Raw genomic sequence first — 27,717 nt, forward strand, 5'->3', positions numbered from 1 at the left:
ATGAAAATCTACACTGATTTGCCTTCTTAAACTGATCCAGTCATATCTGGGTCAACATGTGAAAGCTAATAATATACTTTCCTTTCTTTCACAGATTTTACCAGAAGTTGCATAGCAATAATAATCACCTTGCCAAAGTTGTGAACATTATACAGGAAATATGTTCCACGGTTACTAGGCTACACAGCTCACTTTGCTCATTCTTCTCAAGGGAAACTAAGCAAGAAGATACAGGTGGCTTTTCTTTTCAATCATCACTGTGAGCAAAAAAAAAAAACAATACAGTCATGTCATCTTCATTTATGAAGCCAAAACAGGAACAGATGATCTTATTATTTAGAAGAAAAAAAAAAAGAGAGAGAGATGAACATGGCACACTGGAAAATGTGTGGGTGAGGAGAAAAAAAGTGAAGGTGCAAAATTTATAGTTTGTGGTAAAACATTAAGTGGCAATGAAAAGTTCTCAGCATTTTATCAGTAAGGGCTTAGAAAATGGCTACAAGATAGTCCAGATAATAAGAAATTGTCATATGCTTTTAAAATTTAGATTGTCTTTTGAAATCTGATCATGTATATCTTCCTCAAGATTAAGCCACATAAACTTGTGGAATATAGAATACTAGGGTTTACAAGCATGTTCTGATTATACTAAAATTAAGTTATTGAAATTAAAAGAGATTTTTAGTCCTATTTCCAGTTCAAAACAAGATAATCTTCCATAGCATCACCATCAGGTGGATTCTGGAAGATAATTATTTTGCACGCTCAGTTGAGGTTCTTGATTCTATCGCAGGAGGTTACTACAGGTTTTAGAGCAGAAGAGAGCCAAGATACATAAACTTTATTGTTATTGTTGCCCATTTGACAAGACAGTGTCCCAAATGAATGGACATTGTCCATTCATATGGAAAACAAAAGCCTGTTTATCAGCTGGTTAATTGTGCTCAAACATGAAATAAGATTCCCAGCAGTGAAGCTTCCTCACATTTGTATTTCTCACCTAAATTATAAACTATCTGTGAACAGAACCATTTTCAGCATCCAAGTGTTTATCATAATGAAGCACATCTGCCACAGATGACTGCTGACCTTTCAACTTCTGTCGGCACTTTGGCAGCTTGCATACTCATAGGAAAGAGGGATGGATGCGTGTTTCCTGGCACTGTCATCTTCCTTTATTTGTGTGGCTTAACTCTGAAATGAGGAAATAACTAAGTAAAGCCAGAACACTGAAAATATTCCTTACACAAGATGAGTCTGGTGAATGCATTTATTTCCCATCAAATTTTCTGGACTTGGGAAAGGCTGAGTTTTTTGTTTTTGTTAACTCATTTTACTATTTTTTTTTTCAAACTTAGCAGCTGGAAAGAATTATTCATTGTATATATAATTTTTTAAAAGTGGTTACTAACACTTAATTCAGCCTGTTTTATATCTGTTAGGTCACCCAGGAACCCCCATAGACTCTTACTTTACCGATGGGAAGAGATTTAAATATAGGGCTTCAACTTTCGTCTGTGGAGTTTTGGGACAAGCTAGATGATCAGTCAAGAGCAAATTGAAAAAAGGCAAAAGTAGATCCCCCCTGCACAAATAGCGTAGAGAATCTTAACTCTGATAATAAATCATTACTAAACATAATTATAATTTATGGAATACCTTTAATAGGTACTGCACTAAGATCAGTATTATATACAATCTCCATTGACATATCCAGATTGTACACAACCTCAGCACACACACAATGCAAGTCTCACAAGGTAGCCTTCTGGATGGGTGCTGCTTACATGGTTTTGACTCACGTGAGCAGCAGAGTAATGACTGCATTCATGAATATGTGTAGTCCTGTCATACAATTTCAATAAATACTAATATCATCTCTTTCTATCCCCCTTTTCCTTCCTATCAGCACATGTCTGGCCATATACTTGTCCAAGGCACTAGTGGGTCCTTTTTACAGATGAAATAGTGTAAAGGCTATTCCCTGTACTTCAGGAGCTAATCATCTAATTTAATTCAGTAAATGGATGGCTGCTTGCCATTCATGCTCTTCCTAGTGACCCCCCACCAAGTTCCTTTTTGGAAATCCCCTCTTTCTCCTGGTGTGTGAATTTCTAGCCTGGTCCTTCCCTTCTAGAAAGGTGAGGGGGGAGGCAAATTATTCTTTTTTCTAGACCATTAACAGAGTAGGAAGTTCTATCTATGGCCTAAATATGACAATTGGAGCTGTCACCATGATGTTATTCTGACCACTCTATTCCACCTGTTGGAAACTTACTGTGGCTATTACTTCCTAAAACCTGTCCTTCCTGAATCTTCTTTCTTCTTTTTTTTTTTTAACATCCTTATTGGAGTGTAATTGCTTTACAATGCTGTTTTAGTTTCTGCTGTATAACAAAGTGAATCAGCTATACATATACATATATCCCCATATCTCCTCCCTCTTGTGTCTCCCTCCCACCCTCTCTATCCCACACCTCTAGGTGGTCACAAACCACCAAGCTGATCTCCCTGTGTTATGCGGCTGCTTCCCACTAGCTATCTATTTTACATCTGGTAGTGTATATATGTCCATGCCACTCTCTCACTTTGACCCAGCTTACCCTTCCCCCTCCCTGTGTCCTCAAGTCCATTCTCTTCATCTGGGTCTTTATTGCTGTCCTTCCCCTAGGCTCTTCAGAACCATTTTTATTTTTTTTCTCAGATTCCATATATATGTGTTAGCATATGGTATTTGTTTTCCTCTTTCTGACTTACTTCACTCTGTATGACAGTCTCTAGGTCCATCCACCTCACTACAAATAACTCAATTTCGTTTGTTTTTATGGCTGAGTGATATTCCATTGTATATATGTGCCACATCTTTATCCATTCATCTGTCGATGGACAGTTAGGTTGCTTCCATGTCCTGGCTATTGTAAATAGTGCTGCAATGAACATTGTGGTACATGACACTTTTTGAATTATGGTTTTCTCAGGGTATATGCCCAGTAGTGGGATTGCTGGGTCTTATGGTAGTTCTATTTTTAGTTTTTTAAGGAACCTCCATACTGTTCTCCATAGTGGCTGTATCAATTTACATTCCCACTAACAGTACAAGAGGGTTTCCTTTTCTCCACACCCTCTCCAGCATTTATTGTTTGTAGAGTTTTGGATGATGGCCATTCTGAACAGTGTGAGGTGATACTTCATTGTAGTTTTGATTTGCATTTCTCTAATGATTAAGGATGTTGAGCATCCTTTCATGTGTTTGTTGGCAATCTGTATATCTTCTTTGGAGAAATGTCTATTTAGGTCTTCTGCCCATTTTGGATTGGGTTGTTTGTTTGTTTGTTTGTTTGATATTGACCTGCATGAGCTGCTTGTATATTTTGGAGATTAATCCTTTATCAGTTGCTTCATTTGCAAATATTTTCTCCCATTCTGAGGGTTGTCTTTTCATCTTGTTTATGGTCTCCTTTGCTGTGCAAAAGCTTTTAAGTTTCATCAGGTCCCATTTGTTTATTTTTCTTTTTATTTCCATTTCTCTAGGAGGTGGGTCAAAAAGGATCTTGCTGTGATTTATGTCATAGAGTGTTCTGCATCTGTTTTCCTCCAAGAGTTTTATAGTGTCTGGCCTTACATTTAGGTCTTTAAATCATGTTGAGTTTATTTTTGTGTATGGTGTTAGGAAGTGTTCTAATTTCATTCTTTTACATGTACCTGTCCAGTTTTCCCAGCACCAATTATTGAAGAGGCTGTCTTTTCTCCAGTGTATATTCTTGCCTCCCTTATCAAAGATTAAGTGACCATGTGTGCATGGGTTTATCTCTGGGCTTTCTATCCTGTTCCATTGATCTATATTTCTGTTTTTGTGCCAGTACCATACTGTCTTGATTACAGTAGCTTTGTAGTATAGTCTTAAGTCAGGGACCCTGATTCCTGCAGCTCCGTTTTTCTTTCTCAAGATTGCTTTGGCTATTCGCGGTGTTTTGTGTTTCCATGCAAATTGTGCAATTTTTTGTTCTAATTCTGCAAAAATGCCATTGGCAGTTTGACAGAGATTGCATTGAATCTGTAGATTGCTTTGGGTAGTACAGTCATTTTCATAATGTTGATTCTTCCAATCCAAGAACATGGTTTATCTCTCCATCTGTTGGTATCATCTTTGATTTCTTTCATCAGTGTCTTATAGTTTTCTGCATACAGGTCTTTTGTCTCCTTAGGCAGGTTTATTCCTAGGTATTTTATTATTTTTGTTGCAATGGTAAATGGGAGTGTTTCCTTAATTTCACTTTCAGATTTTTCATCACTAGTGTATAGGAATGCAAGAGATTTCTGTGCATTAATTTTGTATCCTGCTACTTTACCAAATTCATTGATTAGCTCTAGTAGTTTTCTGGTGGCATTTTTAGGATTCTCTATGTATATTATCACGTCATCTGCAAACAGTAACAGTTTTACTTCTTCTTTTCTGATTTGGATTCCTTTTATTTCTTTTTCTTCCCTGATTGCTGTGGCTAAAACTTCTAAAACTATGTTGAATAATAGTGGTGAGAGTGGACAAGCTTGTCTTGTTCCTGATCTTAGAGGAAATGGTTTCAGTTTTTCACCATTGAGAATGATGTTGGCTGTGGGTTTGTTACATATGGCCTTTATTATGTTGAGGCAGGTTCCCTCTATGTCTACTTTCTGGAGAGTTTTTTATCATAAATTGGTGTTGAATTTTGTTGAAAGCTTTTTCTGCATCTATTGAGATTATCATATGGTGTTTCTCCTTCAATTTGTTAATATGGTTTATCACATTGATTGATTTGCGTATATTGAAGAATCCTTGCATTCCTGGGATAAACCCCACTTGACCACAGTGCATGATCCTTTTAATGTGCTGTTGGATTCTGTTTGCTAGTATTTTGTTGAGAATTTTTGCATCTATGTTCGTTGGTGATATTGGCATGTAGTTTTCTTTTTTTGACATCTTTGTCTGGTTTTGGTCATCAGGGTGATCGTGGCCTCATAGAATCAGTTTGCGAGTGTTCCTCACTCTGCTATACTTCGGATGGATAGGTGTTAGCTTTTCTCTAAATACGTGATAGAATTCACCTGTGAATCCATCTGGTCCTGGGCTTTTGTCTGTTAGAAGACTTGTAATCACAGTTTCAATTTCAGTGCTTGGGATTTGTCTGTTTCTATTTTCTATTTCTTCCTGGTTCCGTCTTGGAAGGTTGTGCTTTTCTAAGAATTTGTCCATTTATTCCTGGTTGTCCATTTTATTGGCATATAATTGACTGTAGTAATCTCTCATGATCCTTTGTATTTCTGCAGTGTAAGTTGTTACTTCTCCTTTGTCATTTCTAATTCTCTTGACTTGAGTCTTCTCCTTTCTTTTCTTGATGAGTCTGGCTAATGGTTTATCAATTTTGTTTATCTTCTCAAAGAACCAGCTTTTAGTTTTATTGCTCTTTGCTATTGTTTCCTTCATTTCCTTTTCATTTATTTCTGATCTGATCTTTATGATTTCTTTCCTTCTGCTAACTTTGAGGGGTTTTTTGTTCTTCTTTCTCTAATTGCTTTAGGTGTAAGGTTAGGTTGTTTATTTGAGATGTTTCTTGTTTCTTGAGGTAGGATTGTATTGCTATAAACTTCCCTCTTAGAAACGCTTTTGCTCCATCCCATAGGTTTTGGGTTGCTGTGTTTTCACTGTCATTTGTTTCTAGGTATTTTTTTATTTCCTCTTTGATCTCTTGGTTATTTAGTAATGTATTGTTTACCCTCCATGTGTTTGTATTTTCTACAGATCTTTTCCTGTAATTGATATCTAGTCTCATAGCGTTGTGGTCAGAAAAGATACTTGATACGATTTCAATTTTCTTAAATTTACTGTGGCTTGATTTGTGACCCAAGATATGATCTATCCTGGAGAATGTTCCATGAGCACTTGAGAAGAAAGTGTATTCTGTTGTTTTTGGAGGGAATGTCCTCTAAATATCAATTAAGTCCATGTTGTTTAATGTATCATTTAAAGCTTGTGTTTCCTTATTTATTTTCATTTTGGATGATCTGTCCATTGGTGAAAGTGGGGTGTTAAAGTCCCCTACTATGATTGTGTTACTGTCGATTTCCCCTTTTATGGCTGTTAGCATTTGCCTTATGTATTGAGGTGCTGCTATGTTGGGTGCATAAATATTTACAATTGTTATATCTTCTTTTTGGATTGATCCCTTGATCATTACATAGTGTCCTTTGTCTCTTGTAATAGTCTTTGTTTTAAAGTCTATTTTGTCTGATATGAGAATTGCTACTCCAGCTTTCTTTTGATTTCCTTTTGCATGGAATATCTTTTTCCATCCCCTCACTTTCAGTCTGCATGTGTCCCTAGGTCTGAAGTGGGTCGCTTGTAGACAGCATATAGATGGGTCTTGTTTCTGTATCCATTCAGCCAGTCTATGTCTTTTGGTTGCAGAATTTAATCCATTTACATTTAATTATTGATATGTATGTTCCTATTACCATTTTCTGAATTGTTTTGGGTTTGTTTTTGTAGGTCTTTTCCTTCTCTTGTGTTTCCTGCCTAGAGAAGTTTCTTTAGCATTTGTTGTAAAGCTCATTTGGTAGTGCCGAATTCTCTTAACTTTTGCTTGTCTGTAAAGGTTTTAATTTCTCCATCAAATCTGAATGAGATCCTTGCTGGTTAGAGTAATCTTGGTTGTAGGTTTTTCCCTTTCATCACTTTAAATATGTCCTGCCACTCCCTTCTGGCTTGCAGAGTTTCTGCTGAAAGATCAGCTGTTAACCTTATCGGAGTTCCCTTGTATGTTATTTGTTGCTTTTCCCTTGCTGCTTTTAATATTTTTTCTTTGTATTTAATTTTTGATTGCTTGATTAATATGCGTCTTGGTGTGTTTCTCCTTGTATTTATCCTGTATGGGACTCTCTGTGCTTCCTGGACTTGATTGACTATTTCCTTTCCCATATTAGGGAAGTGTTCAACTATAATCTCTTCAAATATTTTCTCAGTCCCTTTCTTTTTCTCTTCTTCTTCTGGGACCCCTATAATTCGAATGTTGGTCTGTTTAATATTGTCCCAGAGGTCTCTGAGACTGTCCTCAATTCTTTTCATTCTTTTTTCTTTATTCTGCTCTGCAGTAGTTATTTCCACTATTTTATCTTCCAGGTCACTTATCTATTCTTCTGCCTCAGATATTCTGCTATTGATTCCTTCTAGAGTATTTTTAATTTCATTTATTTTGTTGTTCATCATTGTTTTGTTCTTTAGTTCTTCTAGGTCCTTGTTAAATGTTTCTTGTATTTTCTCCATTCTATTTGCAAGATTTTGGATCATTTTTACTATCATTACTCTGAATTCTTTTTCAGGCAGACTGCCTATTTCCTCTTCATTTGTTTGGTCTGATGGGTTTTTACCTTGCTCCTTCATCTGCGGCATATTTCTCTGTCTTCTCATTTTGTTATCTTGCTGTGTTTGGGGTCTCCTTTTTACAGTCCACAGGTTCATAGTTCTTGTTGTTTTTGGTGTCTGCCCCCAGTCAGTGAGGTTGGTTCAGTGGCTTGTGTAGGCTTCCTGGTGGAGGGGACTGGTGCCTGTGTTCTGGTGGGTGAGGCTGGACCGTCTTTCTTGTGGGCAGGGCCAGGTCTGGTGGTGTGTTTTGGGGTGCCTGTGAACTTAGTATGATTTTAGGCAGCCTCTCTGCTAATGGGTAGAGTTGTGTTCCCGTCTTACTAGTTGTTTGGCATGGAGTGTCCAGCACTGGAGATTCCTGGCCATTGGGTAGAACTGGGTATTATAGTTGATAAGGAGATCTCTGGGAGAGTTCTCATCAATTGATATTACATGGGGCCAGAAGGTCTCTGGTGGACCAATGTCCTGAACTCGGCTCTCCCACCTCAGAGGCTCAGGCCTGACCCCTGGCCAGAGCACCAAGACCCTGTCAGCTGCACGGCTCAGAATAAATGGGAGAAAAAAAGAAAGAAAATAAATAAAAATTTTAAAAAATCATAAATAAATAATTTTTTTCATTATTAACATAAAAAAATAATAATTGAAACAAAAATGAGAGGGAGCAACCAAACCAATAAACAAATCCACCAATGATAACAAGTGCTAAAAACTAAACTAAGATAAACATAAATATCAGAAACAAATCAGTCATAGACAGTGAACCCCTTGTCTACAGTTGCTGCTAAAGTCCACCACCTCAATTTTGGGATGATTCGTTGTCTATTCACGTATTCCACAGATGCAGGGTACATCAAGTTGATTGTGGAGATTTAATCCACTGCTCCTAAGGCTGCTGGGAGAGATTTCCCTTTCTCTTCTTTGTTTGCACAGCTCCTGGGGTTTAGCTTTGAATTTGGCCCTGCCTCGGCCTGTAGGTCACCCTCAGGCATCTGTTCCCCACCCAGAAAGGATGGAGTTAAAACAGCAGCTGATTAGAGGGCTCTGGCTCACTCAGGCTGTGGGGAGGGAGGGGTATGGTAGCTGTAATTGGAATGCGGGGCAAACTTGCAGCAGCAGAGGACGGCGTGACATTGCAACATCCTGAGGTGCGCCGTGTGTTATCCTGGGAAAGCTGTCCCTGGATCACAGGACTTTGGCAGTGGCAGGCTGCACAGGCTCCTGGGGGGGGTGGGGAGGTGTGGATAGTAACCTGTGCTTGCACACAGGATTCTTGGTGGCAGTGGCAGCAGCCTTAACATTTCATGCCTGTCTCTGGGGTCCGAGCTGATAGCCACGGCTCGTGCTCATCTTTGGAGTTTGTTTAGGCGGTGCTCTGCCTTCTGTGGGCAGACAGGGAAGGAATCCCCTCTTCTCATGCACCCCAAAACAATGGTCTCTTGCCTCTTCAGCAGGTCCAGACTTTTTCCTGGTCTCCCTCCCGGCTAGCTGTGGCGCACTAGCCCCCTTCAGGCTGTGTTCACGCAGCCAACCCCAGTCCTCTCCCTGGGATCCGACCGAAGCCCAAGCCTCAGCTCCCAGCCCCAGCCCGCCCCAGCGGGTGAGCAGACAAGCCTCTCAGGCTGGTGAGTACTGGTCGGCACCGATCCTCTGTGCAGGAATCTCTCCGCTTTGCCCTCCGCACCCCTGTTGCTGCGCTCTCCTCCGTGGCTCCGAAGCTTCCCCCTTCCGCCACCCGCAGTCTCCGCCCGCGAAGGGGCTTCCTAGTGTGTGGAAACCTTTCCTCCTTCACAGCTCCCTCCCAGAGGTGCAGGTACCGTCCCTATTCTTTTGTCTCTGTTTTTTCTTTTTTCTTTTGCCCTACCCAGGTACGTGGGGAGTTTCTTGCCTTTTGGGAAGTCTGAGGTCTTCTGCCAGCATTCAGTAGGTGTTCTGTAGGAGTTGTTCCACTTGTAGATGTATTTTTGATGTATTTGTGGGGAGGAAGTGATCTCCACATCTTACTCCTCTGCCATCTTGCCCTGAATTTTCTTGAATCATGGTCTCAAGCCTGGTCTGCCAGCTCCCTGTTAATTGCATAAGCCCCCACCTGGATATTCTTCCAGTGAGTTCCCTTTCACTTTTGTTAACCAGAGTTGGTGTCTGTTGCTTACAAGGAAGAACCATTACTAATATATAATGCATGTAATTATGAAAGATCATTTATAATGCAAGATAACACATGCGATATTGGGAGAACAGATAAAAATCTAAATATTTAAAGAAAGGGGAAATGGTAGTAGCCTCAGTTAATCAGGAGAGGATAATAGAGAGAGTGACACTTAGGGAAGAGCAGAGTTTCAGTAGGTACCGTAGGATTATTGACCAGCTTGTAGGCAGGAAGAAGGAGCAAAATGTACTCAGGGGACAATGTATAGTTAAATTCGTTGGAGTGAGGATTGTCTCTAAGTGTTCTTCCTGCCACAAACATTTGTTTAGCATCTTCTACTGTCAGGCACTGCTGGAACACAGAGAGTGTTCATGTCGGGTACCTGACCCTGGGGAGCACAAGGCCAGTCATCTCCAGTAGAGAGGGAAACTCTTACTTTGGGTTAGCAAAAATTTTTGACTACTGCCCCAAACCTATTCTATGAGAAAAATAGTATCTTCACCAAAGTAAATTTTTGATGTTACCAATGCATTATTTACAGGTAGGAAAAGGAAAGTAAATGCTAGATTTAAATAAATGCATTTAAAATGGTAATGAGCAGACGTTTGAAGCCTTCAAGGGTAGCGCTCCATGAAAATTGTGAGAATTTCTAGCTTCAATTGATACTCTCTTTAGCACTTGGAGTAAGTGTGAAAGCATTCATAAAAATATATATATATAACCTATATGTGAAGAAAAATTTAATTTCACAATTGTGATTGCTTTATATAATTCTCTGAAAAATCATTACTCATACATTTGCTTCTTTCTGACAGATGTTAGCTAGTTTTTGATCTTTTTTTTTTTTAAATCTTTAGGGCATAGGTAAAGCAAAGATGATTTCTACAGGCCATCTTATTGTGAACACAGTTGATATCTTCTTTCTATGTCTTGATATACTATTGGTATTTAAAATTCCATTAAGTGTAAAGAGAAACTGCTTACTTGGTAACCAATGAACCTTCCCACTGGAGGAACATGGGTGGCAAACAGCCGTATGTAACATAGTGGAAGCATCTGCATATGTTTAAGCATCTCATCAAGTATGAAGTACAGACTGCCCACACAGATACCTGTGCACAGTCCCAAGGGTTGCTGATCCAGAATAACTGCTCCATTTCACCTGAACTTAGAACAATTGTCAATAGTGATGATTTCTCATGTTTGGAATTAAGCAATGATGGACATCTGGATATAACATAGTTTATTTAATCAATCTTTTACAGTTCACATTTAGGTGGATTCCATTTTAATTACCTGGATTATCTGAGTATTTATCTTGGATAAATTCCAAGCAACTTATACTCAAACAGCACTGTGTAAGTCACTGCTACATAGGCTCTTGAACTTCAGTCCTGGTGCCAAGGGGGAGGAAGAACACGGGGTGGTGGGGGGAGGGCAGGGTGTCAATCCAGTTGTTACATGAATGTCTAATCTGAATTTCCATTCTCAGCCAGAAAAGGGATAAAATAGTTTAAGTTGCCAGGTTTTCATATCCCTCTTTCTCTGTTTCTCAGTATTTGTTATATTATTAAGATAAAACTTCTCCTTTATAAATTTTAAATTACATTAATAGAAAGGAATAAACTTTCCTAAACTATTATCACAGAATTTCACTTCCCAACATGAGGTTCTGCATTCAGCAACTATATATCCTTCTATCTTATCTATCTATGCAATGGGAAAGTCAGGATATGGACATTTTCCACCTATCTTCATCATCACATCTGTGTCTTTGCTCATTTCATTCTTTGTCCAGCAAGGCTCTTTCTTCTCTTGCAGACCTCTCCTCAATCTCTCTTCCTTCCGTTTAGAGTACAAGCCCCACCTCTGCCACATTGCCTCCCTGGCTACTGGCTCACAGTGGTCATTCGCTCCACTCCTCAGCCCTGGCCCTGCAAATGTGCAACTTAGAGGATCGCCATATTGGGTAAATTACAGTTACTAATGTATTTTGGCTGAGCAGATTCCAAAAGGAGAGCATTTATCACCTACTCTTTAAAAATTACTGTCAGCTGGGTATTTCATGCCTTCTCTGACCACCTCGTTCTTTGTCATTAGGGGAAAAAAATTAAGTCTTCATAGAAATAAATAGCTCAAAAAATAATCATCTTATTTATAAAATATATGAAACTTTGTTATTTCATGATGATGGTGACCACATAGATTTCTATACTTTTAAGACTTTGAGTTTTTTCTTGAATTCTCACTGGGAATTGTCAAGATATGATTGATCCAAAGGTCATTATTTTTTTAAATAATTGAAATTCTTCAACTGTATATTAGGAATCTTGTTAAATATAATGAAATGAAGAATTAAACATCTTCATTTTGAAAGGCTCTAGTATGAAGTAGTTGTTATTCCCAACATAATTCTTTCTACTTTCTCATCATACAGACACACAGGCACACTGACACATCATCCACAAATAAACCTTTGGTTTTAAAATAATAATTATTCTATTTTCATTAAGAAAAAATGTTCATGCAACTACTGAGTAGTCATCTTTAATTCTGGTTCATTTGAGCCCTCCTCCCCCCCGCCCCCCGCTAAAAAGAGAAATCAGTTCATCAAACATGCATACATTTAATTTCACTCGTTAAAAGTTGAAATTTGGTCCATTTCCTCTCAAATCTTTGTCTCATATCACTGTCCTATATAACTCCCATGCCCAGGTTTTCCTAATAACCAAAAGCAATATTAGACTAATCCTGAATTTTAAAACAATTTTATCTGTGACTTTTAAGTTTAATAGCTCTAAACTTGTCAATCTCAATCAGGACAAGAAGATTTTTTAAAAATATTCCTTTAATTTATTTATTTATGTATTTATTTATTTATTTGGCTGCACCGGTCTTAGTTGCAGCACACAGGATCTTTACTTGCGGCACGTGGGATCTAGTTCCCTGACCAGGGATCAAACCCGGGCCCCCTGCATTAGGAGCCAGGAGTCTTAGCCACTGGGCCACCAGGGAAGTCCCAGGACAAGAAGATTTTTAATCTTATTGTTTTCTTTAGGAGTTTTTTCATGAGGACCATCATAAAAATGTAGTAGAAATATTACTACAAATAAGGACTATATGAAAACATTTTCAAGTGTTGGATATAATCATTTCTATTTGGGCTTCTGAAATAAATACTCAAAAGTGGCAGCTTAAGTTACAGCCACTGTAAGTGAAAAACAAAAACAGAATCCAGCTATCTTGTTCACTTATCTGTGCAAAGACATATTTCATATGCAATTGAAGAAAATTCTCATCTGATCAGTTTGTTAAATATTCTACAAATAAACTTCTTGAAGACTGAGTTCAAGCCTGTATAAGGTGACTGTTTTCTCTCAAGGACTTTCAATTTCCACACTTTAAAAGCAAAGCAAATTACTGTCCATATTTAATAGTGAAACAAATACACAGCATTCAGTCATGCTCATCCTTTTAAGATTTTTCTCTTCCTCTATAGCAAGCAAAAGAAAAAAGTTGTAACCAGGAAAGTAACTTCCTCCTATTTTTCTCCTTTTATTTCATTCGAGCTCTTTCCTTCCTCGTAACAACTGCTGGGGTGGTAGGTGCAGTGGAGCTTTGCCTTCATGGTGCCCTGTGAGTACTTAGAGTGACACAGATCACTGTCTCTACACTCCTTCTGCCTGTCGCCTGGTTACGCTTGGCATCAGAAACTTGGCCACAGTGAACCGTCTTCATGCCCACGTCTTCTAGGCAGGACCTAGAAGCTTGGGGCTCTGGGTAGTTTTGTCTCTTCCCCAGCCCAGTGGAACTGAGGCTAGAATCCCTGTCCTTCCACTACAGATGGTCAGCAGACTGGAGTGCGCCAGTAATCTGAGAACAGGCCAGGCTTCTTTTAATTACCAATTACTCTGTCACTTCACGTTGGTTATCTCTCCGTACCTGGAGTTCATGCAACAGACAACTTAATACACATTATTTAAATGATCATCAAAACCTCTCTTGCTTCAGCACTTTCCACCTTTCTCTGGAAAGGACTGCACAGTTATCGGCATTTGTAACTGCAAGTGCCCGAAGTCAAGTTTCAGTTCCAGCAAATGGGGAGGGGGAGGTGACTTTAAAACAAACTGATCAGACGTTGGAACAAAAAAGACAGGAAGATTAAGGCAGTCTGTGAAGATGAAAGTGTACAGAGATCTTGGGGGAAAATAGCTGGAGAGGAGCCTTTTAAAAATCAAACAGAAAAACTCATCAGTTGACTCTTATTCCTTTTTTTTTTTTTTTTTAACATTTTAGCAACGTGTGCAAGGAGTTTTATTTATCAAGCCAGATCTCCCATTCTGTAAATATGTTTTGCAAAAGAAGTAAGAGGAAAGTAGGTTCATAACCCTTCAGTAGTTTCCCCAAAGTTATTTAGCATTTTTGTCACTAGAAAAACACTTAATAATTTGAGAACATTTTCCAGCAACAATACATTGAACTGAAAGGAAACCGGTGGGCCCGTGTGGAAATGCTTAGCTGCTTCTCCTATACTGAACTTGTCTGTGCATACATAGAGAACTTATGACATATTCCCTTGTTATGTATACACTTTTTTTGTTCAACAATGCCAAAAAGTGATTACTTGGAGACTGAGAATTATGCTGACAGTCACCTGTCATTCATTGTCCTTTATTCCGACAACCTCAGGCATTCAGGCATGGATTTATGGGTTTTCCCCCCTTTTGCTTTATTTTTAAAGGGGTTGGGGGATGGGGGAGAATATCAGAGGATTCAGTCTTGAATAGACTTTTGTTTTGCTCTTTCTTTTACCTCTTGACTGTGTCAAATGCAGTGTGTCTCTCATGCAGTTTCTCTCTTTAGAGAGCCTCGGCTGGGCCAGCTAGTTAGTATTCAGAGACAAGGCAAAGAGGATAAAATTCTTCTCTCTGCTTGCTGAGACTGCAAATAAGCAATTAGACTAAAAGCAACGTATCGGAGAAAGAAGGCCACTGCAGACATCATTGTTGACTGGAATCTGCCAATATAACTTTAAAATTGTAAAAACTTCATAGCAGAGAGAAATAGTCACTTAGAGACACATAAGTTGGTTAAGACACTAAGTCAGTATTCGTTACAGACATTTCTGCTTTGTAATGTCCTCTGAACTGTAAGATTTTGCATTTAATCTTGTTTACTTATTGTAACGAGAAACAAATGGGTGAAATTAGCAACGGTGATAGCAAATTCAACCTTTTATTGTATTGCACGTTATGAGAAGGTTTTCTAGATGGGTATGTTACTCCCATTTTCATTTGAGCTCACTTTAAAGGACTGTAATGGAAAGTTGAAGGTTACAAACTGTTTTATGTCTGACCAAGCAATAACGTATAGCTCTGCTGAATAGTTATATGAGAGGTTTACACAATATATGCCAGACATTTGCTGGGTATCAATGATGGTATGTGAAGTAATTCTTAAGACGCTTCTTCCTCCCTTTAACACAGAGATTTTATGCTGGATGCTAGCAGTTGATGCACTTCCTATGCAATTACTGTGCAATCACACGCAGTTACTCTGTTACTAAACTGGGATTACCTAATTCCATTTTGTGCTAGACCAATCTCCAGTGAGCCTTCAAGATTGTCCAATTGCTGGCAAGTAGCAAGTAGACTTTCTCTTGATTTGATATATTTAATCCATCCCTTTTCCTCCTTCCACCCCCCATCCTTCCAAACCACGTTTCCCAAAAGTTTAGAAATGCTAGCCTGATGAATTTATTTTTACATATTCTAAGGCAGGAAAAAGAAAGGAATCTGGATTATTGACATTCTTTACCGGAACTACAGTAGACTAGAGTTAGCAGAAAAAACTGCTAATCATCACAGTTTTCGTGTTGGAAGCAATTTGTCTATAATTAGTAAGTTGATAAATACCAACAAAATGGGTGCTAAAACGAACAACTCTTGTGCTGAGAGACATTTGACTCTACATTACACTTTGCATTTTTATATATGCAGCATTACATTTTGTTACAAAGAACGACAACTTTAGTGGCAGCTGAAGCACTCTAATCTGTCTTCTGAAGGAAAGCAGACATACATCTTAATATAACAACTTCTTTTATAAAACATATCTGTTTTTTCAAGGAGTAAGCAATGCAAGGATAAGAAAAGAAGTTGGTCTTTCATTTATTTTATATAAAATGGTAACAAAAGATGGAAGATTTATTTTGCCAGATAATGAAATGCCATAGCATGTAACATTAAATGGTACCAGTTTCTTAGGGTATGTTCTTCTTCATTGATAATATCAAATTCACATTTGTTTGTAGGTATGTTTTCTACATTTCATATGAAATGATTATTGTGTTAAATGTTTCAGTTCCATATAGAATCAAACTCATGGCCATTTTTGTTCAATTTAAACAATGAAATTAGTATGGTGTACTAAAACGTAAGACAAACGTTTAATTCAAATAAACAAGATATGGTATATTGTATCTTTGAAATCAAATATGGTTATACGTCTGAAATGTTTTAATAAAAGCTTTTAGCTTTGCAAGGGTCTAAATCACAATAGGTGCTTTATACATAATAAATAGAGATATGATAGCTTTATCAGTGGTATGCTGAAATTCTGACTTTCATAGTTATCAGAAAACATAATATCACAGTAAATTTAATCTATATGATCTGATAGAACAAAAGAGATTATCCTAAGAAAGAAATTGTAAGGGTATAAATAAATTTCTTTATGTGAATGTGGCTGGGAAAAAATACATCTTTCTAGTGCTTTTTAAAATGGTAACTGGTGTTTATAGACATAATTTTAGGAGCTCCCTTATCTACAGCCACTTTATAGGTAGCTTGATTAGCACATGGTTATCAGAGATCTTACAGTGCCTTCATACTAGAGACCGTGTGGTAAGTGGATTGATTGGTAATTATCAAATATCTTCTAAGATAGCCTTTAAAATATATTCTTGTATTTTAATACATTTGATTAGGTTTTCTTCTCCTTTCCCTTTCATCAGTATAACTTTGGTATTCCTAGATACTGAATGAGATGGTAAAAAATGACTACCAGCAAAATAAATGCATGTTTTTCTTCCCCTCTTCCGAATATTCTATAGTGGGTGGTAAAATATGTAAGCCATTTCAAAGTCATGTAAACCATCCCAAATATGTCAGGGAAAGAAGAAGAGACTGCAATTCATTAGTTGTCTGCAATGAATCAACATGAAAGAGAACATTTTCAAGGCCCAAGTAACTTTGTTTTCATTTACGGTTCATATCAATAATTTTATACCAGAAGCATCTTGCTTATTTGAGATATAGTATATCTTTGATCAGTAACAGATTATTATGAAATAAAAAGGCAAAGATTTTGAGAAAGTATAAGTTGCAGTTATTTCTGAAGTAAATATTCCATCCCATTTATCTTTTTTTTTTTTTTTTCTTCACATCAATCCTGGTTGAAACTTGGACTTCGATTCATTTGACATATGCTTTTAATGATGATTCATTTGTAAGATGGGATGAAAATTCATTTTGTATACGTAAATTTTTCATGGTGTACTATTTGATGAAAAACAAAGTAATATTGTGACATTTAAATTTAATCTTGTAACTCCTTTTGAAAAGCCTTTCTCTTACTTGTTTTCCAAAATCAAGAACAATACATTCAAAGAGTCTGAGATTAAAGGGTGAAGCTATGCAACTTGGATCTGGTCAAATTTGCTACCATTTCTTCACTAACATTATTTAATTTATTGTAAGCCTTTTTCTTTCAACATGTAACTCCCTTTAAGAGATAGCAATATTTTGCAAGTGGCATATAACCTATCTTCATGGAATATTTATTCCTTTCTAAAGCAAAATTACATATAGTGAGCTGTGAGTGTCTTTCTTTATGCTTGGTTTATTCCCAACCTTTTTTGCCATTCAAAAACAATGCTGACACATGCATGAAATGACAAATAGCATTAGTCTAATAAAGGAGTTAAACCTAACCCAAAGCACAGTCATATATTAAATTGTTTTTAAAAATACTGACCTAAGCACCTCTATGAGATGCTATTAGTAAAATATGAAGAAGAAGAAAAAAGACATTTGGAAGTGAGATGTGCTCTCCTTTGTAGCCTGTATAATTACTGATTCACCATCATGTTTGCTAGTGATGCCTTTGTCAGATATTATTTCTTGTCCCTTTGGCAAAGGAGAGGTTTTGAAGCCTTTTTTTCCTGCATCTGGTGACTGCCGTCAAGGCTCAGACCAAGCCTCCCAACATGTCCAAAAAGCTTTTGGTTAAAAAAAAAAAAAAAAAGCTTTTAAGCAGCCCCTCATATCCACTCACCAGGTCAACACATACGTTTTACCAAAAGAAAAATTCTGACATTTCAACATCAGCTTCAAACACCAGAACTGTAACTTAGTGACAATTTTTCATTAGGACCTGGTGTTGAATAACTCTTGCCCACTCCCCTACAGAATGAAATCTAATACAACTGTTATGTCATCTTCCCTAGTAAGTGATGATGATTTTCCAGAATTTGATGATTTACAAGGCTTTTCTAAAAATGGTTGGCATTTCCAAGTAGAGCTTCCCAACACAGTAAGTCCATCCAGAGAAAGATGGAGGAAAAAGTTTATTTTTCATCCATTTACTTCTTCCTGAGAAGTTAAGTGAAAAGGCCATGGTAAAGCTTTTCATATCAGCAACAAAAAAACGGGAAAAGAAATCATTGTAAAACATACAGTGATAGGACTATTTTCTATGTAGATCCAACTATGTGGAGAACTAGTCAATTAGGCCTCACAGTTACTTTTAATGAGGGTTGTTGAGGAATAAGTGGAAACATCTGTTAGCCATGAACCACCACAGTGGCTACACAAGGAAAAACAGTTCTCTCTTCTATTGACTGGGACTGGTCTTCACGGAACATTCTTATCAGTATGCTTAGAACAACCACACAAATCTCTAAGCCAAATTAATTATTCTTGGCATTCCCAAGGACAATCCCACAGTCATTGTTAACCAAAGGCAGGGAGCAGGGGGACCCTTTCTCTGTACATGTTTTATTATGGTTAGCAATGCCTAATTGTCCTACTGTATGTTGCCCTATTTTACCAGCTACAGTCTGAATTCATTCTCATCCTCTCCTTAAAAGTTTGAAACCCCCTAGTGACAGGAATATTAATGTGCCAACACTGTCATATCTATTTCAGCTCATACATATGCAATGTCTTTGTTTTCAAAGATTTATGTCAGACTTTGCTGAAGTGAGGTATTCTACCCTTTTAGATAATAGCATGCCAAAGTGATGCTATCAGCCACATTCAGCACTCACTCAAGCAAACGGGAGGAGCATCCATTGCTTCGTGGCTTAAACTCATAGAAACTGTTATTTATCCTTATTTGATGAGAAAATCTTTCAGGGTAAATGGTGTATTTTTTGAAGAAGATTATGGCCATCCTGTGGATTATCTTTTAATTAAGAATGGATGATTTGTGCCCACTCTGCTGTAGCAAACATCTTGCTGCTAATGAAGTTTAAAAAGACTTACTTTATTTAATTACAGCTAATCACCAGGGTAAAATGTGGAATTTTCTTTGATCCTACATGTATTGTGGTAATCCCTTTGGCAGATAGCATCTCCTCAAAATATTTTGAGGTTTTCAGTCGGTCACATCTTAGCAAAGGTAGAACTGTCTTACACTAAAAAATTTCTTTCATTCCTTCTGTAGTTGCCTATCCTGACATAAAAATTACGTGAAATTTTCTTATAAGTTTTAGGTGGTCCTTTAGACAAAGAGTGTTGAAGTCTTCAAATATCTGAATCTTTCACTTCATCCAATATTCAGAATAGGGTTCTTTGTTCCTGTTCGATGATTTGATTAAATCAACATTATTGGACAATGTCAAAGTACCAGGCACTGTGCTGGGTACTAGGAAAGCAAACATGAAGAGAACACAGGCCCACAATAAACCAACCTTTAGAGATGAATTGTGTTCACTTTCCATTACATTCAGTCCGTGTGGACATAAATAGGTAAATGTGCTTTAAACCCAGGGATTGCTTTGTCTTTGGTTTAAAACCAGGAATTGCTTTGTCTTTGATTTGGTTTGTTTCTAATGATCAGATTAGAATTTCTTTGCTTACTTGAGCCTTCTAGGATAAAGCAGGGCTCTCCTTTTGCTTTTGTTCCTCTCTTGTCTCTTCCCTTTGGAATCAAGTGCAGTATGTTATCCCCATTTTCTGGCTTTCTCCTTTCATGAATCTCAAAGAAAATTAATTTAAGAACTCATATATGTTAAGCCAGCCCTTATTCCAGGTGATATCTGCCTCTGATTTTTCATCTTTTTAAATACCAGATGTAATCATTTCTGCCAAATGTAATTACTAGAATGTAATTCTATGGTATGCTTCCTAATATTTACTCTTTTGAATGTAAATTACATTTTTTTTTCCTGAAATACAAGCCCATCCCCCAAATTAGCGTGGTTTATGTCTTTATTCTCTAAGAGGTCATCTTGGTTTTTTTTAATTACCTTTTTTTCCCTTTTCTATGATTTGTTCTATAACCTTCAGTCCATGTGATCCAGAAGATGTAGACTCGTTAGATCTAAAGACACTGAAGGGAAGGTCCTACAGGCTCCTTGAGGGAGAGAAGAGCCACTGGGGGTGGAGAGCAGAGGGGACAGGAGAGTAGAGATCTGCAGTGGGCAGAAGAGGGCACCAGCGTCTGAACAGAGCATAGACAGGCTGCTTTTATTCAAAAAACAAAACCTTCTTGGAAAATGACGACATCTAAACCAGTCAAAATGAATATAGGTTCATGAGTTTACAACTGGCTGATTTCAAGAACGTAAAAATCAAAACCCAGATGTTCCCCAAAATTGAATTCTCACCAAGGCAAATAATTTCTTTTGAAGCTATATAAATAATCTATTAAATCACTACTCTACCATTGTTCACTTAAAAAGAAGAAAAGAATCATCTGGGCAGAACTGTTTGCTTCACATCTCCAAATATTTTGTACTGTAACAAATTCGAGCTTCTGTGAATTCTTCTGGTTTGTCAGGACTTGAGCAGATTTAAAGTAGATTTGTTGTCAAATCAGTACACAGGTCCAGTACACAGGAACCTAGGGTTCCTATCACACAACAATGAGAACTCTCTTCCCATCACCTGCGTTTGAATGCTCAAACACATCCCACCCCTGCATACGCCACACTGTCCCACACCCAAGTAGTAATTGATCTGCCACTTCACCCAGAGCTCCCAGCATCCTAGTTGTAAGCAATTAGACTTACAAAGTGATTCAGGTTGCAGGAAGCTCTTCAAAAGTGCAATTCATGTCTTTAAAAAAAATTAAACATTATAAAGTAGGAGAAGCAAAACAGAATTGGCGGTTAGTTCCTGTAATACACTAAACATCTGCAGTTTTGTCTCTCCACTGGGATGTGGGGTTGTGCTGAAGTCACATCCTGATAACATCTGCACATTACTGATAGCTTTTGCTTTATTCTTTATGGTCCGCTGATGAGAGATTCTTCAACATCCCTTCAGTCATCAAGACCCCAGTTGGATTTCTTTGCTTGTAACAGCCTTAAAGGTGGTCTCATTTACATCTGAGAAAATGTCACAATATAGGAAGATATTTTCAGTTTGATGTTTCATCCCTTCCTTTTTTTATCCGGATGCTAGTTTTAGCTTTTCAAATGAATGTCGATCTCAAAATAGATTTTCCATGAAATATATTTTGTCTGATTTTTGAAACACCATGTCTACAGCAGAAGATTTTTTTTCCCAAAAAGTTTTCAACAAGGAATGGCACCTCTGCTTCTACTTGCACTGCAACAACAGCTAAGATGCCACATTGGGGGCTAGCTGGTTTGACATCCAGGAACACAGAATGTACAACTATTTTAAAGGTCAAGTATCGACAGGATCTGAGCTGCTTTTACTTTGCTAATGACCCCAGTTACATTGGAGCTGAGTAAATAGTCAATAAACAATGGCATTAACATATATAGAAAAAGTGTTTATTTTACATTTCCAAGACAATTGGCAAGTCTCTTTCCTGCTCCAGAAAGGCTTTGAGATCCTAGAAGTTTTAAAAGATGGGACCATTAAAAGTAATATAATGTATTTTTGTAAATAATCTTAGGATACTTGAAAGGATTATTTATATTGCTGAATACATCTTTATAAATGCAGCAAGCCAGTGATTAATGGCAATATATAAGATAACTTTAAAGAGCCCCATTACCCATAAATTTCAAAAGGATTATTTGATTCTGAGTTTTAATTTTCTTGACCAAAATTTTTCTTTGCCGACCAGGAATTCACAGAGTTGACTAAGTTGTTTAACTGACATCCTTTTTAAGAGCTGAGATCATTAAGCAGCTCTTTTTTTTTTTATTTCAAAATATTTGGAGTGTTTTTTAATAAATCACTGATTTCTAATGTAATTCTGTTGCGACTAGAGAATATATACTTTGTAAGATAACCTTTTGTTTTTTATTCATTGAGACTTATTTTTTGGTCTATCCTATTGTCTACCTTGGAGAACTTCCTGAATAAACTTGAAAAGAATGTGTATTCTGTAGTGTTGGGTGGAGTGTTCTATAAATACTACTTAGCTCAAGAGTGTTGATAGTACTGTTCAAATTCTTTGTATTCTTATTGATATTTCTGTCTATATGTTCTATCAATTATTGAGAGTGTAGTATTAAAAAATGTCCAATTATGATTGTGGATTTGACTACATCTTCTTTGCTTCACGGATTTTAAGCCTCTTTTTATTAGGTGAATACACATTTAAGATATGTCTTCCTGATGAATTGACCCTTTTAGCATTGTGAAATGCCCTCTTTATTTCTGGCAATACTCCTCCTCTTGAGGTCTACTTTGTCTGATATTAATATAACCACACAGCTAGGAAACACAGATTTTATTTGTAAGTGTCTGGCTACATTTGTGGGTCAAATATTTAGAAAGAGTGCATTCAGTTTACCTGTCATCTTGTATTCCCATAAAGATCAACCACAGGGGCTAGCTTACCCTTTCTCATGGGTAAGCTGCAGACTTCTGAAACTAGAGCAACGAGGCAAGGAGACATTAAACCATGTGAAAAATGAGTGAGGATATAATATGAAATAAACCAGGACATAATTTTATCACTTAGAAAACCCATATCTGTAATTTTTAAATTATTTTAGTATTTCCTGAAATTTTGAACTCAGTTATGAGCTGTTATGGGTTGAATAGTATCCTCCCAAAATTCATGTCCATCCAGAACCTCCGAATGTGACCTTATTTGGAAATATGTGTTTATATATATTCTTTGTTGTTAGAATTGATCAAAAATACAATACTTTCTGATTTTTCCTCACTCCCTTAGTTAACACTCTTCTTGCCTCTGAACTCACACAGAGAAATATATTTATGGATTCTTAAAAAATACTACTATGCTATGTGTACATATGCTTATAGTAATTCCACTTCAAGTTTGTCCAAAGAAATATATTACTTTATATATTAAGGGACCTTGATAAATGTAGGGGAGAAAGCATAAAGTTATAATCTTAGCAAAAATATTAATAAATGCAAGTCAATTCTAATTTTGTAGGGGAAAGTCATGATTGTAGCATTTGCCAATTGCTGTAGTGTAAATACTCCCATCGTGACTGATGTCACACTACTGCATCATAACGTCATAAACACAGTTGGGAAGAGATGTGGAGTAATACATAATTTTATCTTATTTGAACCATACAGATACGTGTGACCTCAAATGCATAGATAATAGTAAAATAAGTATGAAGTGAATAGTTTTGAATATTTATTACCTTTATTTGCATATAAATTATTTAATTCTAAGTTTACATAATTCCATTTTTAATTATGATTGTATATAAAAACTGACTTACAAAAATCCTGAAACCTTAGCAATTGGCTCTCACAAGCCAATACAATCTGGCTACAGGACAGCACTGCTTATTCACCTAGTTTGTACAGTGATTTTCTCCTTTTGGTTTCCTCCTATGAAGCCATCTCACATACAGTTTTCAGACTACATGAAGATGCTTGACTCCAAACACTCAGAATATTTCTCACTATTAATAGGATAAATTCTGAACTTTAGACAGTCTGCCATTCAGGAATTTCGATCTAGACCTTCTAAATATTTCTCACCACTCAACTTCATGTTATAATTTACCCTACCCACACTTAAATTATCAGTTTCCAGGACACTTTCTATATTCTTATGCTGTACTTTTTGCCTAGGATTTCTTTCTCCCCAAATCCAATACATACCACAAGATCAATTAAAAAATTAAATGCTGTGTGAATTTCTCCCTTTCTCTCTAGCTAGAAATCACTTATCTCTTTGCTTCCTCTCATATAACACTTTACCTGTGCCTCGTGCCTCATTACAGCACTTATTTTCTACCTTGTATGCAATATGATTTTATTGCATGTATATTACGTGTAAGGGAATATTTTTATTACTGGGAATATTGAAGGAAATACAGACTCTCTGTTCCAATGACACAGTTTAGAGAGGAAGATAGCAAATCCACAATTGTAGTAGACTATGTTAAGTGTTATAGTAAAAGAATGCACCTTATGCTAAGAAAGCCAAGCAGAGAAACGGGGGAAAATTATGAGGCTGAGAAAATATTTTCTGCTTCATGTCCTGGGGGAAGATAGTATATGTGATGCATAGATGTGGCAGAACTGAAGAGTACATGGAGGGAAGAGGCAAGAACTGAGGTGCAGAGGCTAGGCAGAAACGTTCTATGACAAGAAGCTTGAACTTCATTCTGTAGGAAATTTTAAAAGTATTCCCCAAAATAAAACAATTGAATAGTTATAGATTTGCACCATGTAATAAATATCAAATTATTGTAGCAAGAGTATTTAAATTACTCTCTATGTCTTCCAGGGCAAGACTGCTCAGCCTTTATTACCTGCTTATGTTTCATGTACACCCAAGTTACCATTTCCCATTTTTCTCATTGACTCCACTGACTGATGACTTCATGCATCTCACAGAGCACTGTATGGACCCTGGCACAACTAATTAGTTTAACAATACCATTAGGGGCATCAGAGTGTGATACCCCTCCCATGACCATACCGATACCACATGGAGTTAGCTGCCTTTGGACGAAATGGGAGTTTAGCTACATTGTGTCTGGAAAAAGCTAGGAAAAGATAAATGGATTATCACTACTGTCACTAGTAATAGAGTGTGAATTCTGTTCACTGTACACACCTCTCACACATTACTACATGAGCTCATGGCAGAAACTAGAATTAAAAAAGTGGAATTCTTTCTACTAAGCCCATCCAAGACTATTTTAATTCAACTATTAATAATACTTCATCAAAAATTAAACATTGGAAACAGATACAAAACTAGATAGGATGTTGGGCCAACAGGAATAAATTGGAACTGTTTCAGGGAAACTGGGATGTATCCTCACCCAACTACTAAGTCTTACTCCAGTGGCCAAATGAATTGATTTGAATTCCCAAATTACATATTGTTTTCAGACTATGTGTGGGCACACATTTTATTAATGTGTGATATTGCTGGCAGTTTTTAGATTTTAATTTTCTGTTCCAAATTCCAAGATGTCCTTTTTGTATCTTTATATTTTTACCTCTAACGAGAGCGACTTGCCAACATTCACCACAGTCTTTACTATAGATTCAAAAACGGTATTCATTTTTACACGCTAAAGAATCCTAGAGAAGGTACAGATTTTGGAGGGAAGATGATCTCAGTTTTGAGCATATCAAAAGTGAGGTGTCTAATAGACATGCATGGGAAATTAAGTAAGAAACTGGATAGGTGCATCTGGAGCTCAGGAGAGAGCTCTATGCTGAAAATAGATTTGGAAATCATCAACTTATAAGAGGTTATCTGAAAACAGGGGTGTAAGTAGCGTGTTTGTAGGAAGAGTAAATAGAGTCAGAGGGCTCAAGTGCAGTACCCTGAGAAACAATGTATATGTATATATATATATCTAAAGGCCCTGGGACTGCAGGATCCATTTTTGCTTGGTGTAAACACTTCTTGAGTTATGTGCCAAGGCTGCAATAAACATCACCCTCAGAACTGCTCTCTCTAGGTGTGCCCCCAGCAGCCATATTTTTCCACATAATCTCACTCCTGGCCATGAGGGCCAAGCCAAGTCTTATGGCTGGGCATTCACTTTGAGCCAGTTGGAATCACACATAGTGAGGAAGTATAACTGGACTATAATATCTAAACTCCAGGATGGTAGAGCAGCCATAGTCTCTCTCTAGTGAGTATGGGGAAACACGAACGCAAAGGCAAAGAGATAAGACATGGAAATTGACCACTTTCTGGGTTTCCTGGTACAAACATTTCTGCTCTTGATTCAGCCCTTAATTTACGCTGCAATTGTTAATCAAGTACTTCCATGTGCCAAGCACTGGGTTAGTAGTCATGGCCACAGTGATAAGGGAATAAGTTCCATGACCGCTTGGAACATCCCTTGGTATATTCCCTTCCTTAGAATTCCGTATCTCCTTAAACTAAGTCTCCTCTTGATTCAATGTTAGCCTCAGCTGGTTTTTATTGATACAAACCAAAAAGCCTGAGCCTTTATATGGCTAGTATTTGTGTCCTCCACAGAGCAAACCATGGTATCTTAATACATTATCTGTCTCTGATGTGCAATAAATATTTGCACAATTAATAACAAAATTAATCAATAAATTAATTGCTATCTAGTTTCAATAATCCTATTAATTCCCACCATAACTCTAGTGTTAGCTTCTAGGAGCAAAGCATTTTGTGGTAAAAATGTTGCTTCCCTCAAACATTCTGCCATGAGTCTAACCTACTTTAATCAGAGTCTTCTAGCTTGTTTACTTGAAAAAGAACAAAATCCTTTAAGCAGAGAAGTTCTGAAAAGCAGATTGACATCAAACTTATTTGCATGTTTAAAGTAGGTATTTCATGCATGTGGCTCTGCTTAGATTCCTATGAGAAAGCCATTTCTTGCCATGTTAATTTATTGTTAGCCATCTTTAAGGACAGCTTTATGCCACTTATTTTTATCTCACTTATTGAACAGTTACATAGCTGAAAACATGTTATCCTGGGAACAGTTAAATCATAGGTGATTATGATGTTTAGTCATCCATTTACTGTTGCAAAACATCCCCTCTAACACAAAGCCCTGAGGCAAAGAGTGACATGAACACAAAATATACAGAAGAAACCATAAAGTGTAGCTCTTACTGTTACACTTAGCACTGGACAACAAAATTTTCCATGAGTATCCATGGAATGAGATTAGAATCCTGGTACTATCAATCTCTGTCTCCGTAACTTTTGCAAGTTAGTAAAATTCCTAACCCTCCATCCTCAAACTTGTCTCCTAGGGTTGCTGTGAGGATTCAATAATGCAATCCAAGTAGCTTGTTTAGCCAAACACTTTGTTCAAGAAAAGTTATCTAGTATTATTTTTATTGCTATGAAATTTGTTTGCCCTAAGATGCAAAGTCAAGATAAGAGCAGAAAATGATGTATAAAGGTAGCTATTCAAAGATCCTCGGTCATGGTAACCACAGGCCAGATCCCACGCTTCAATGTGCGACACCCTCAGACTCCACACAACACGAAAGGCTGCTTCACATCAGTGCATTCAGGTTTCAAAATGTAAGTTGAACATACCTATTGTCTCTCCTCCACAGAATATGTAGTGTGATATTATTCTTCAAAAATAATCACATTGCTGGTTAATTTTCTACAGATTATGTTCTTTGAACCCTAGGTCCTAAGAGTGGAACTGAATTGGACTGAATTCTACCTGCAGTCTGGCAATGAGAAGATGAGGGAATCTGTGAAGTTTTTGGTGTTGTCTTCGAGGTTCCCAGCCTTCCATTTATGTTCTTCTTTCCTCGTCTCAATGGTAATTCCACCCACGTATGCAGAAGCATTGCTTTTTCAAAGTTTCTTTCTACTATCTTTCCCCCTACACATGCTCATCAAAAAAGGAAGAGATCTAATGTCTGCCATTTATAGTTGCTAACTGATTGATTGACTGATGACACTTTAGTGTGAATGAGTTTCTGCAAATGCCTAACCATAGTCAGGCCTGTGTATTTTAAGCCTTTTCTCTCAAATTATGGAATGA

General features: G+C 37.2%; 1 long non-coding RNA gene across 1 annotated transcript in view; it reads left to right on the forward strand.

Moving 5' to 3' along the window:
* LOC130706509 (uncharacterized) overlaps positions 1-27,717 on the forward strand; it is a 69,607-nt gene that overhangs the window by 16,958 nt on the left and 24,932 nt on the right. Inside the window, exon 2 of the long non-coding RNA XR_009006739.1 lies at positions 27,355-27,492. This is a non-coding gene — a long non-coding RNA (uncharacterized LOC130706509). The remainder of the gene's footprint in view (positions 1-27,354; positions 27,493-27,717) is intronic.

The sequence above is a fragment of the Balaenoptera acutorostrata genome, chromosome 2 (assembly GCF_949987535.1).
Source record: "Balaenoptera acutorostrata chromosome 2, mBalAcu1.1, whole genome shotgun sequence".
NCBI classification, from domain to species: domain Eukaryota; kingdom Metazoa; phylum Chordata; class Mammalia; order Artiodactyla; family Balaenopteridae; genus Balaenoptera; species Balaenoptera acutorostrata.